This window comes from Macaca fascicularis, chromosome 10 (genome assembly GCF_037993035.2).
Source record: "Macaca fascicularis isolate 582-1 chromosome 10, T2T-MFA8v1.1".
In the NCBI taxonomy this organism is placed as follows: domain Eukaryota; kingdom Metazoa; phylum Chordata; class Mammalia; order Primates; family Cercopithecidae; genus Macaca; species Macaca fascicularis.
In genome coordinates this window covers 62,249,151-62,259,293 of record NC_088384.1, presented here as the reverse complement: position 1 = coordinate 62,259,293, position 10,143 = coordinate 62,249,151, and the positions used below count along the sequence as shown (strand labels likewise).

The 10,143-nt window shown below is 41.3% G+C and overlaps 1 pseudogene; it reads right to left on the bottom strand.

Moving 5' to 3' along the window:
• Positions 1 to 418: 418 nt before the first annotated feature.
• Positions 419 to 1,867, bottom strand: LOC141407881 (magnesium transporter NIPA3 pseudogene; annotated as a pseudogene).
• Positions 1,868 to 10,143: the final 8,276 nt, after the last annotated feature.

The following is a 10,143-nucleotide window of genomic DNA, read 5'->3' as shown; positions in this document are numbered from 1 at the left end:
AGGAATAAATTTCCAAAGCAGGCTTGTTTTTCCCTTAAAATAATTAATTAGCTAACCAGTTTAAGAAGGAAGTTGCAGAAGGGAGGACAAAGCACCAGTGATCTCGCTTCTCAGTTTCAATAATTTGAAATTATGACTCATCAGAGAAAATGACTGATACTCTGCTTATCAGAACACTGCTAACTTTCTATCAATGAATGTGAGTCATACAGCCACCAAAGAAAAAATGAAGAGCCACCTGGCAGAGACAAATATATTGTGGCCAGAGGAAAGAGATTATTCGGAGACACACATAGCTCTTTGACTTCTTTGATCCCTAGGGAATATTTCAAAGTTTGCAGAAAAGAAAAGCAGCAGACGTCTTCTGGAAGAGAATCAATCTGATTTTCAAATTTAATGGCCAAAAAGATGGCATTTGTACTTGGCCTCACATTTAAATTAGTTAGAACTTCAAAAATGCTAACTTTCCTAGTTCCAAGAAACAAGCATTCATTTTCCTCTTTGAGTGTCTAATACTGGTTAAAATTCAGTGTTTCTAGAGACTTCAATCATCAGTTCTACTAAACAAGGTAACGTTATCATTGTATCCGGGGCTGAACACTCCAAGTTCTCTAAAACTTGTAAACAGGATTGCTCTCATTGCCATTCAGAGAGATGACTTCCTTCTTAGCAGTGGATGTCAGCTTACTCCGGGTAATGTCAGTATTTTTAAAAGCATGTAGAAGAAAGATGCCAAAGATAATAGTGAAGAATCCACTTAGGGTCTTGATGATATCTCCAGCCTTCATGCCATACCACCCTTGGAGTAAGATGGCAGAGCAAGTCACTACCATGGATGTGAAGAACGCAAAATAAATGGGAGTCACAGGAGATGTAGTAACGGTGTCCAGTGCCTTGAGATAGTTAATCTGTGTAGTCACCAAAAGCACAAGTATAGCCAGCAAAACAGTGACCAGGGGATGCTTCTAAACTGTCTTCCATTCTAGTAATTCCTTAATGGCAATTCCCAGGCCTTTGGCAGAAGAAACTGAAAATGCTCCAGTCAAAGAACAGATTGAAATATAGACCAATATATTGATCTGTCCTTTCTTGGGAGCCACAATCAAAATCAGTACCAAGAAGATCACAATTATAATCACAGCAAAGGAAATAAATCCTGGGTCTCTCAATTTCATTTCCATTTCATGCAAAGAAGTGACTTCCTCTTCTTGTGGGGGATGGATAACCATCACAGTTGACCCCAATATGCAGCCTGTTTTCCCATAAATGTTCAAGTGCTCATTTAAAAAATAAGAAGATAATATTGCACTTACGAGAACACTCAGAGGGCTGGGAGGGTGGGGGTGACCAAGATGGCAGGTACAAAAGCATAAGCCACAAAATGTACAGCCTCTCCTGCTCCCATGGCTAGCACTCCTGCCCCCTAGAGCCATCTTTCAGGTCAGAATGTCCACCTTGTCCAGCTCTAGTGACGCCTTTTTTGACCAGTTGCAAGAGACCCTTCTTTTTCAATATGAAGCTGGAGCCAATAAAAATACTGGAGGTTACTGCCAGTACCTAGCCCACATAAAGACTGTATTTGTTTTCTACGTTTGCTGAAATGCTCAAGTTGGTTATGCTGGAATTCAGGTCCGTGTAGAGGACCGGAGAAGCAGCTGTGACACTTCTGTGATCTCACACCAAGCCTGGGAGGAGTTTGGACAGACCAGAGACAGCACATATCCTTCTCGGCAGGGCTCTCTGTGCCACAGCCTCACATGGGCCCCCATGTTCCTGGATGGGGCTCCTGGATGCAGATACTCTCTCCTCAGTCACCTGGGCCTCTCCTCCCCATGGACCTGCCAGATTGTTGTTAATTCTTTTTTAAAGAAAACTGCTCTATTGAGGTAAAATGAACATATAAAAAGCTGTATATATTGAATGTATCCATTTCGATAAGTTTGGGGATAAGTTGTACCTGTGAAACCATCACCACCATCAAGGTTATAAACACATCCATCACCTCCCAAAGTTTCCTCCCACCCCTTTATTATTGTTATTATTATTGTTATTGAGACAGAGTCTTGCTCTGTCACCCAGGCTGGAGTGCAGTGGCATGATCATGGCTCACTCCAACCTCCGCCTCCCAGACTTAAGTGATCCTCCCACATCAGCCTCCTGAGCAGCTGGGATCACAGGCACAGGCCACCATGCCCAGCTAATTTTTGTATTTTTAGTAGAGACAGGGTTTCACCGTGTTGGCCAGGATGATCTTGAACTCCTGACCTCAAGTTATCCACCTACCTTGGCCTCCCAAAGTGCTGGGATTACAGCTGTGAACCACTGCACCCAGCCCCTTTATTATTTGTATTTGGATTTTGTTTTTGTCACTGTTTTGATAATAACACCATAAGATCAACTTGCCTTAGTAAATTTTAGGTATACAATGCAGTATTTTTAGCTATAGGCATCATGCCGCACAGATCTCCAGAGCTCATTCATCCTGGATAACTGAAGCTTGGTACCTTCTGATCATCATCTCCCCATTTCCCCCTCCCTCCAGCCCGTGAAAACCACCATTCTACTCTCTGTTTTTTTTTTTTTTTTTCTTTTGAGACAGAGTCTCGCTCTGTTGCCCAGGCTGGAGTGCAGTGGCCAGATCTCAGCTCACTGCAAGCTCCGCCTCCCGGGTTTACATCATTCTCCTGCCTCAGCCTCCTGAGTAGCTGGGACTATAGGCGCCTGCCACCTTACCCAGCTAGTTTTTGTATTTTTTTGGTAGAGACAGGGTTTCACCGCATTAACCAGGATGGTCTCGATCTCCTGACCTCGTGATCTGCCCGTCTCGGCCTCCCAAAGTGCTGGGATTACAGGCTTGAGCCACCACGCCCGGCCTACTCTCTGCTTTTAGGAGTTTGATTATTTTAGAGTCCACATTGCTATGGTTTGAATGATGACATCCCTCCAAAATTTATGTTGAAGCCATCCCCAATGCAGTAGTATTAAGAGGTATGGTCTTTGGGATGTGATTAAGTCATGAGGGCTCTACTCTTATGAATGGGATTAGCACCCTTATTTAAAGGCTCAAGGTCAAAAGGAGTGCTCTCTCACCTTCTGTCTCCCTCCATGTGAGAACACATGCATCTCCTCTGGAGGAAGCAGCAACAAGACACCATCTTGGAAGCAGGGAGCAGCCTTCATCAGACACCAATGCTAGTGTCTTGATCTTAGACTTCCCAGCCTCCAGAAACATAAGAAACAAATTTCTGCTGTTTATAAGTTACCCAGTCCCAGATATTTTGTTATAGCAGCACAAATGGGCTAAGATACACCCATAAATGAGATCCTGCAGTATTTGTCTTTCTGTGCCTGACTTACTTTGTTTAACATAATGTCCTCCGGGTCCATCTATGTCATCACAAATGGCAGGATTTCCTTCTTTTTAAGGACTAAATAATATTCCTTTGTATGTATATACTATAATATCTTTTTATTAAGTGAAATCAAGCTTGTTAAGGAAGTAAAGGAATATAAGAATGACTACTCCATAAGCAGAGCAGTCCTGAGGCTGCTGGTTGGCTGTTTTTATGGTTCTCTTGATTATGTGCTAAACAAGGGATGGATTATTCATGAGTTTTCAAGGAAAGGGGTGGGCAATTACCAGAACTGAGGGTTCCTCCCCTTTTTAGACCATATAGGGTAACTTCCTGACATTGTCATGGCATTTATAAACTGTTGTGGTGTTGGTGGGATGTCTCTTAGCATGCTAATGCATTATAATTAGTGTATAATGAGCCAGAGGTCACTTTCATTGCCATCTTGGTTTTGATGGGCTTTGGCCAGCTTCTTTACTGCATTCTTTTATCAGCAAGGTGTTTGTAACCTGTTGTGCCAACCTCCTATCTCATTCTGTAACTTAGAATGCCTAACCTCCTGGGATGCAGCTCAGTGGATCTCAGCCTTATTTTACCCAGCCCCTATTCAAGATTGAGTTGCTCTGGTTCAAACACCTCTGGCATATTTCCCCCCTCCCTTTTACAAGGGAACCCTTAATCCTAAAGGCTGTAAGCAGATGAAATCTATCCTCTTCAACTTCTTCAGGCTGAATAGGGGCAATGATATTCCCACCTAACTATTAGGGCATCTCATATCCAGGGTAGAGAGGAGCTGAGTCAGAAAGCATCATTATGGTGAAAAACAGCCCCAAAACAACTGATGAGACTAGAATCTAATAACAAGTGTACCATAGTTTTTGAAACATAATTTTTCTCTCTCCAGTCTCACATTTTTACTAAAGACAAATCATGGTAGGATGGATTTGTTTCAAAAAATAAGCTTTAGCCTTATACTTGGTCAGATTATTTGTAAAGTGCAGCAAGAATAATTTTTCACATAGGCTTTTTTAATTGGCTTTGATGGAACGTTGTTCCATAAAATGAATCTCAGATAAGACTTTTTCAAAGCCAAGCCCAGCATTGAGTTTGTACCCTCAAATACCTATAAGTTGGAAAATTCCTGTCCTCTTGAGGTCACAAGGTAATATGTGGCTCTGGGCCTGTTAGAAAGTGACATGCTTGGCCAGGCACTGTGGCTCAAGCCTGTAATCCCAGCACTTTGGGAGGCCAAGGAAGGCACACAATGAGGTCAGGAGTTTGAGACCAGCCTGGCCAATATGGTGAAACCCTGTCTCTACTAAAAATACAAAAATCAGTTGGGCGTGGTGGCGTGCACCTGTAGTCCCAGCTACTTGGGAGGCTGAGACAGCAGAATTGCTTGAACCTGGGAGGCGGAGGTTGCAGTGAGCTGAGATTGCACCACTGCACTCCAGCCTGGGTGACAGAGTGAGACTCCATCTCAAGGCTACCACAGCTTTTTTTCTGTTTGGCAGAGCCTACCACAGCTCAGCAAAGCCACTGTAGCCAGACTGCCTTTCTAGATTCCTCCTCTCTTGGCAGGGCATCTCTGAAAGAAAGGCTGTAGCCCCAGTCAGGGGCTTATAGATAAAACTCCCATCTCCCTGGGACAGAGCACCTGGGAGAAGGAGCAGCTGCGGGGTCAGCTTCAGCAGACAAAGATTCCTGCCTGCCAGTTCTGAAAAGAGCAGCAGATCTCCCAGCACAGTGCTCGAGCTCTGCTAAGGGACAGACAGCCTCCTAAAGTGGGTCTCTGACCCCCATGCCTCCTAACTGGGAGACATCTCTCAGCAAGGGTCGACAGACACCTCATACAGGAGAGCTCCGGCTGGCATCCGGAGGGTGCCCCTCTGGGACGAAGCTTCCAGAAGAAGGAACAGGCAGCAATCTTTCCTGTTCTGCAGCCTCTGCTGGTGATACCCAGGCAAACAGGGTCTGGAGTGGACCTCCAGCAACTCCAGCAGACCTGCAGCAGAGGAGTCTGTTAGAAGGAAAACTAACAAACAGAAAGGAATAGAATCAACATCAACAAAAAGAATGTCCACCCAAAAACTCCATCCAAAGGTCACCAACATCAAAGAACAAAGGTAGACAGTGCCATGAAGATGAGGAAAAAACAATGCAAAAAGGCTGAAAATTCCAAAAACCAGAATGCCTCTTCTCCTCCAGAGTATCACAACTCCTCACCAGCAAGAGAACAAAACTGGATGGAGAATGAGTTTGACAGAAGTAGGCTTCAGAAGGTGGGTAATAACAAACTCCTCTAAGCTAAAGAAACATGTTCTAACCCAATGCAAAGAAGCTAAGAACCTTGAAAAAAGATTAAAGGAATTGCTAACTAGAATAACCAGTTTGGAGAAGAACATAAATGACCTGATGGAGCTGAAAAACTTCGTGAAGCCTACACAAGTATCAACAGCCAAACTGATCAAGCAAAAGAGAGGATATCAGAGATTGAAGATCAACTTAATGAAATAAAATGTGAAAACAAGATTAGAGAAAAAGAATGAAAAGGAACAAACAAAGCCTCTAAGAAATATGGGACTATGTGGAAAAACCAAACTTACATGACTGGTGTACCTGAAAGTGACAGGGAGAATTGAACCAAGTTGGAAAACATTCTTCAGGATACTATCCAGGAGAACTTCCCCAGCCTAGCAATACAGGCCAACATTCAAACTCAGGAAATACAGAGAACACCACAAAGATACTCCTCAAGAAGAGCAACCCCAAGAAAAATAATCAGATTCACGAAGGTTGAAATGAAGGAAAAAAATGTTAAGGCTAGTCAGAAAGGTCAAGTTACCCACAAAGGGAGGCCGATCAGACTAACAGAACTCTCTGCAGAAACTCTACAAGCCAGAAGAGAGTGGGGGCCAATATTCAACATTCTTAAAGAAAAGGATTTTCAACCCAGAATTGCATATCTAGCCAAACTAAGCTTCATAAGTAAAGAAGAAATAAAATCCTTTACAGACAAGCAAATGCTGAAAGATATTGTCAAAACCAGGGCTGCCTTACAAGAGCTCCTGAAGGAAGCACTAAATATAGAAAAGAAAAACCGGTACCTGCCACCACAAAAACATATCAAACTGTAAAGACCACTGACACTATGGAGAAATTACATCAACTAATGGGCAAAATAACCAGCTAGCATCATAATGACAGGATCAAATTCACACATAACAACATTAACTTTAAATGTGAATGGGCTAAATGCTCCAATTAAAAGACACAGACTGGCAAATTGGATAAATAGTCAAAACCCATCGGTGTGCTGTGTTCAGAAGACCCATCACACATGCAAAGATACACATAGGCTCAAAATAAAGGGATGGAGGACTATTTACCAAGCAAGTGGAAAGCAAAAAAAAAAAAAAAAAAAAAAAAAAAAGCAGGCGTTGCAATCCTAGCCTCTGATAAACAGACTTTAAACCAACAATGATCAATAAAGACAAAAAGGGCATTACATAATGGTAAAGGGATCACTGCAACAAGAAGAGTTAACTATCCTAAATATACATGCACCCAATACAGGAGCACTCAGATTCATAAAGCAAGTTATTAAAGACCTACAAAGAGACTTAGACTCCCACACATTAATAGTGAGAGACCTTAACACCCCACTGTCAATATTAGACAGATCAATGAGACAGAAAATTAACAAGGATATTCAGGACTTGAACTCAGCTCTGGACCAAGCAGACCTAATAGACCTCTACAGAATTCTCCACCCCAAATCAACAGAATATACATTCTTCTCAGCACTGCATCACACTTACTCTAAAATCGAGCACATAATTGGAAGTAAAACACTCCTCAGCCAATACAAAAGAATGGGAATCATAACAAACAGTCTCTCAGATCACAGTGCAATCAAATTAGAACTCAGCATTCAGAAACTCACTCAAAACTGCATAACTACATGGAAACTGAATAACCTGCTCCTGAATGACCGCTTGGTAAATAATGAAATTAAGGCAGAAATAAATAAGTTCTTTGAAACAATTGAGAACAAAGGTACAACATACCAGAATCTTTGGCACACAGCTAAAGCAGTGTTTACAGGGAAATTTTTAGGACTAAATGCCCACAGGAAAAAGCACGAAAGGTCTAAAATCAACACCCGAACATCACAATTAAAAGAACTAGAGAGGCAAGAGCAAATAAATTCAAAAGCTAGCAGAAGACAAGAAATAACTAAGATCAGAGGAGAACTGAAGGAGATAGAGACACGAAAAACCCTCCAAAAAATCAATGAATCCAGGAGCTGTTTTTTGAAAAGATTAACAAAATAGATAGATCACTAGCCAGACTAATAAAAAAGAAAAGAGAGAAGAATCAAATAGACTCAATAAAAAATGATAAAGGAGATATCACCACTGATCCCACAGAAATACAAACTACCATCAGAGAATACTATAAACACCTATGCAAATAAACTAGAAAATCTAGAAGAAATGGATAAATTCCTGGACACATACACCCTCCCAAGAGTAAACCAGGAAGAGGTCGAATCCTCAAATAGACCGATAACAAGTCCTGAAATTGAGGCAGTAATTAATATTCTACCAATCAAAAAAATCCCAGGACCAGATGGATTTCCAGCCGAATTCTACCAGAGGTACAAAGAGAAGTTGGTATACCATTCCTTCTGAAATTATTCCAAATAACAGAAAAAGAGGAGCTCCTCCCTAACTCATTTTATGAGGTCAGCATCATCCTGATACCAAAACCTGGCAGAGACACCAAAAAAGGAAAATTTCAGGCCAATATTCCTGATGAACATTGATGCAAAAATCCTCAATAAAATACTGGCAAACCGAATCCAGCAGCACATCAAAAAGCTTATCCAACACGATGAAGTCGGCTTCATCCCTGGGATGCAAGCCTGGGTTGACATATGTAAATGAATAAACGTAATCCATCACATAAACAGAACAAGAAACAAAAACCACATGATTATCTCAATAGATGCAGAAAGGGCCTTCAATGAAATTCAACACCCATTCATGCTAAAAACTCTCAATAAACCAGGTATTGATGGAATATAGCTCAAAATAATAAGAGCTATTTATGACAAACCCACAGCCAATATTATACTGAATAGGCAAAAGCTGGAAGCATTCCCTTTGCAAACTAGCACAAGACAAGAATGCCCTCTCTCACCACTCCTATTCAACATAGTATTGGAAGTTCTGGCCAGGGCAATCAGGCAAGAGAAAAAAATAAAGGGTATTCAAATAGGAAGAGAGGAAGTCAAATTATCTCTATTTGCAGATGACATGATTGTATATTTAGAAAACCCCGTCATCACCAGGCACGGTGGCTCACACCTGTAATCCCAGCAGTTTGGGAGGCCAAAGTGGGCAGATCACCTGAGGTCGGGAGTTTGAGATCAGCCTGACCAAAATGGAGAAACCCCATCTCTACTAAAAATACAAAATTAGCCAGGCATGGTGGCACATACCTGTAATCCCAGCTATCCAGGAGGCTGAGGCAGGAGAATTGCTTGAGCCCAGGAGGCAGAGGTTGCAGTGAGCCAAGATCGTGCCCTTGCACTCCAGCCTAGGCAACAAGAGTGAAACTCCTTGTAAAAAAAAAAAAAAAAAAAAAGAAAGAAAGAAAAAAGAAAAAGAAAACCCCATCTTCTCAGCCCAAAATCTCCTTAAGCTGATAAGCAACTTCAGCAAAGTCTTAGGATACAAAATCAATGTGCAAAAATCACAAGCATTCCTATACACCAATAGCAGACAAACAGAGAGCCAAATCATGAGTGAACTCCCATTCATAATTGCTACAATGAGAATAAAATACTTAGGAATACAACTTACAAGGGATGTGAAGGACCTGTTCAAGGAGAACTACAAACCTGTTCAAGGAAATAAGAGAGGACACAAACGAATGGAAAAACATTCCATGCTCATGGATAGGAAGAATCAATATCATGAAAATGGCCATACTGTCCAAAGTAACTTACAGACTCAATGATATCCCCATCGAGCTACCAAAGACTTTCTTCACAGTATTAGAAAAAACTACTTTAAATTTCATATGGAACCAAAAAAGATCCTGTATAGCCAAGATAATCCTAAGCAAAAAGAACAAAGCTGGAGGCATCATGCTACCTGACTACAAGCTATACTACAAGGCTACAGTAACCAAAACAGCATGGTACTGGTACCAAAACAGATATATAAACCAATGGAACAGAACAGAGGCCTCAGAAATAATACCACACATCTACAATCATCTGATCTTTGACAAATCTGACAAAAACAAGCAATGGGAAAAGGATTCCCTATTTAATAAATGGTGTTGGGAAAACTGGCTAGCCATATGCAGAAAACTGAAACTGGACCCCCTCCTTACACCGTACACAAAAATTAACTCAAGGTAGAGTAAAGACTTAAACATAAAACCTAAAACCATAAAAACCCTAAAAAAAAAACCTAGGCAATACGATTCAGGGCACAGGCATGGGCAAAAATTAACTCAAGGTAGAGTAAAGACTTAAACATAAAACCTAAAACCATAAAAACCCTAAAAAAAAACCTAGGCAATACGATTCAGGGCACAGCATGGGCAAAGACTTCATGACACAAAAAGCAAAAGCAACAAAAGCGAAAATTGATAAATAGGATCTAATTAAACTAAAGAACTTCTGCACAGCAAAAGAAACTATCATCAGAGTGAACAGGCAACTTACAGAATGTGAGAAATTTTTTGCAATCTATCCATCTGGCAAAGG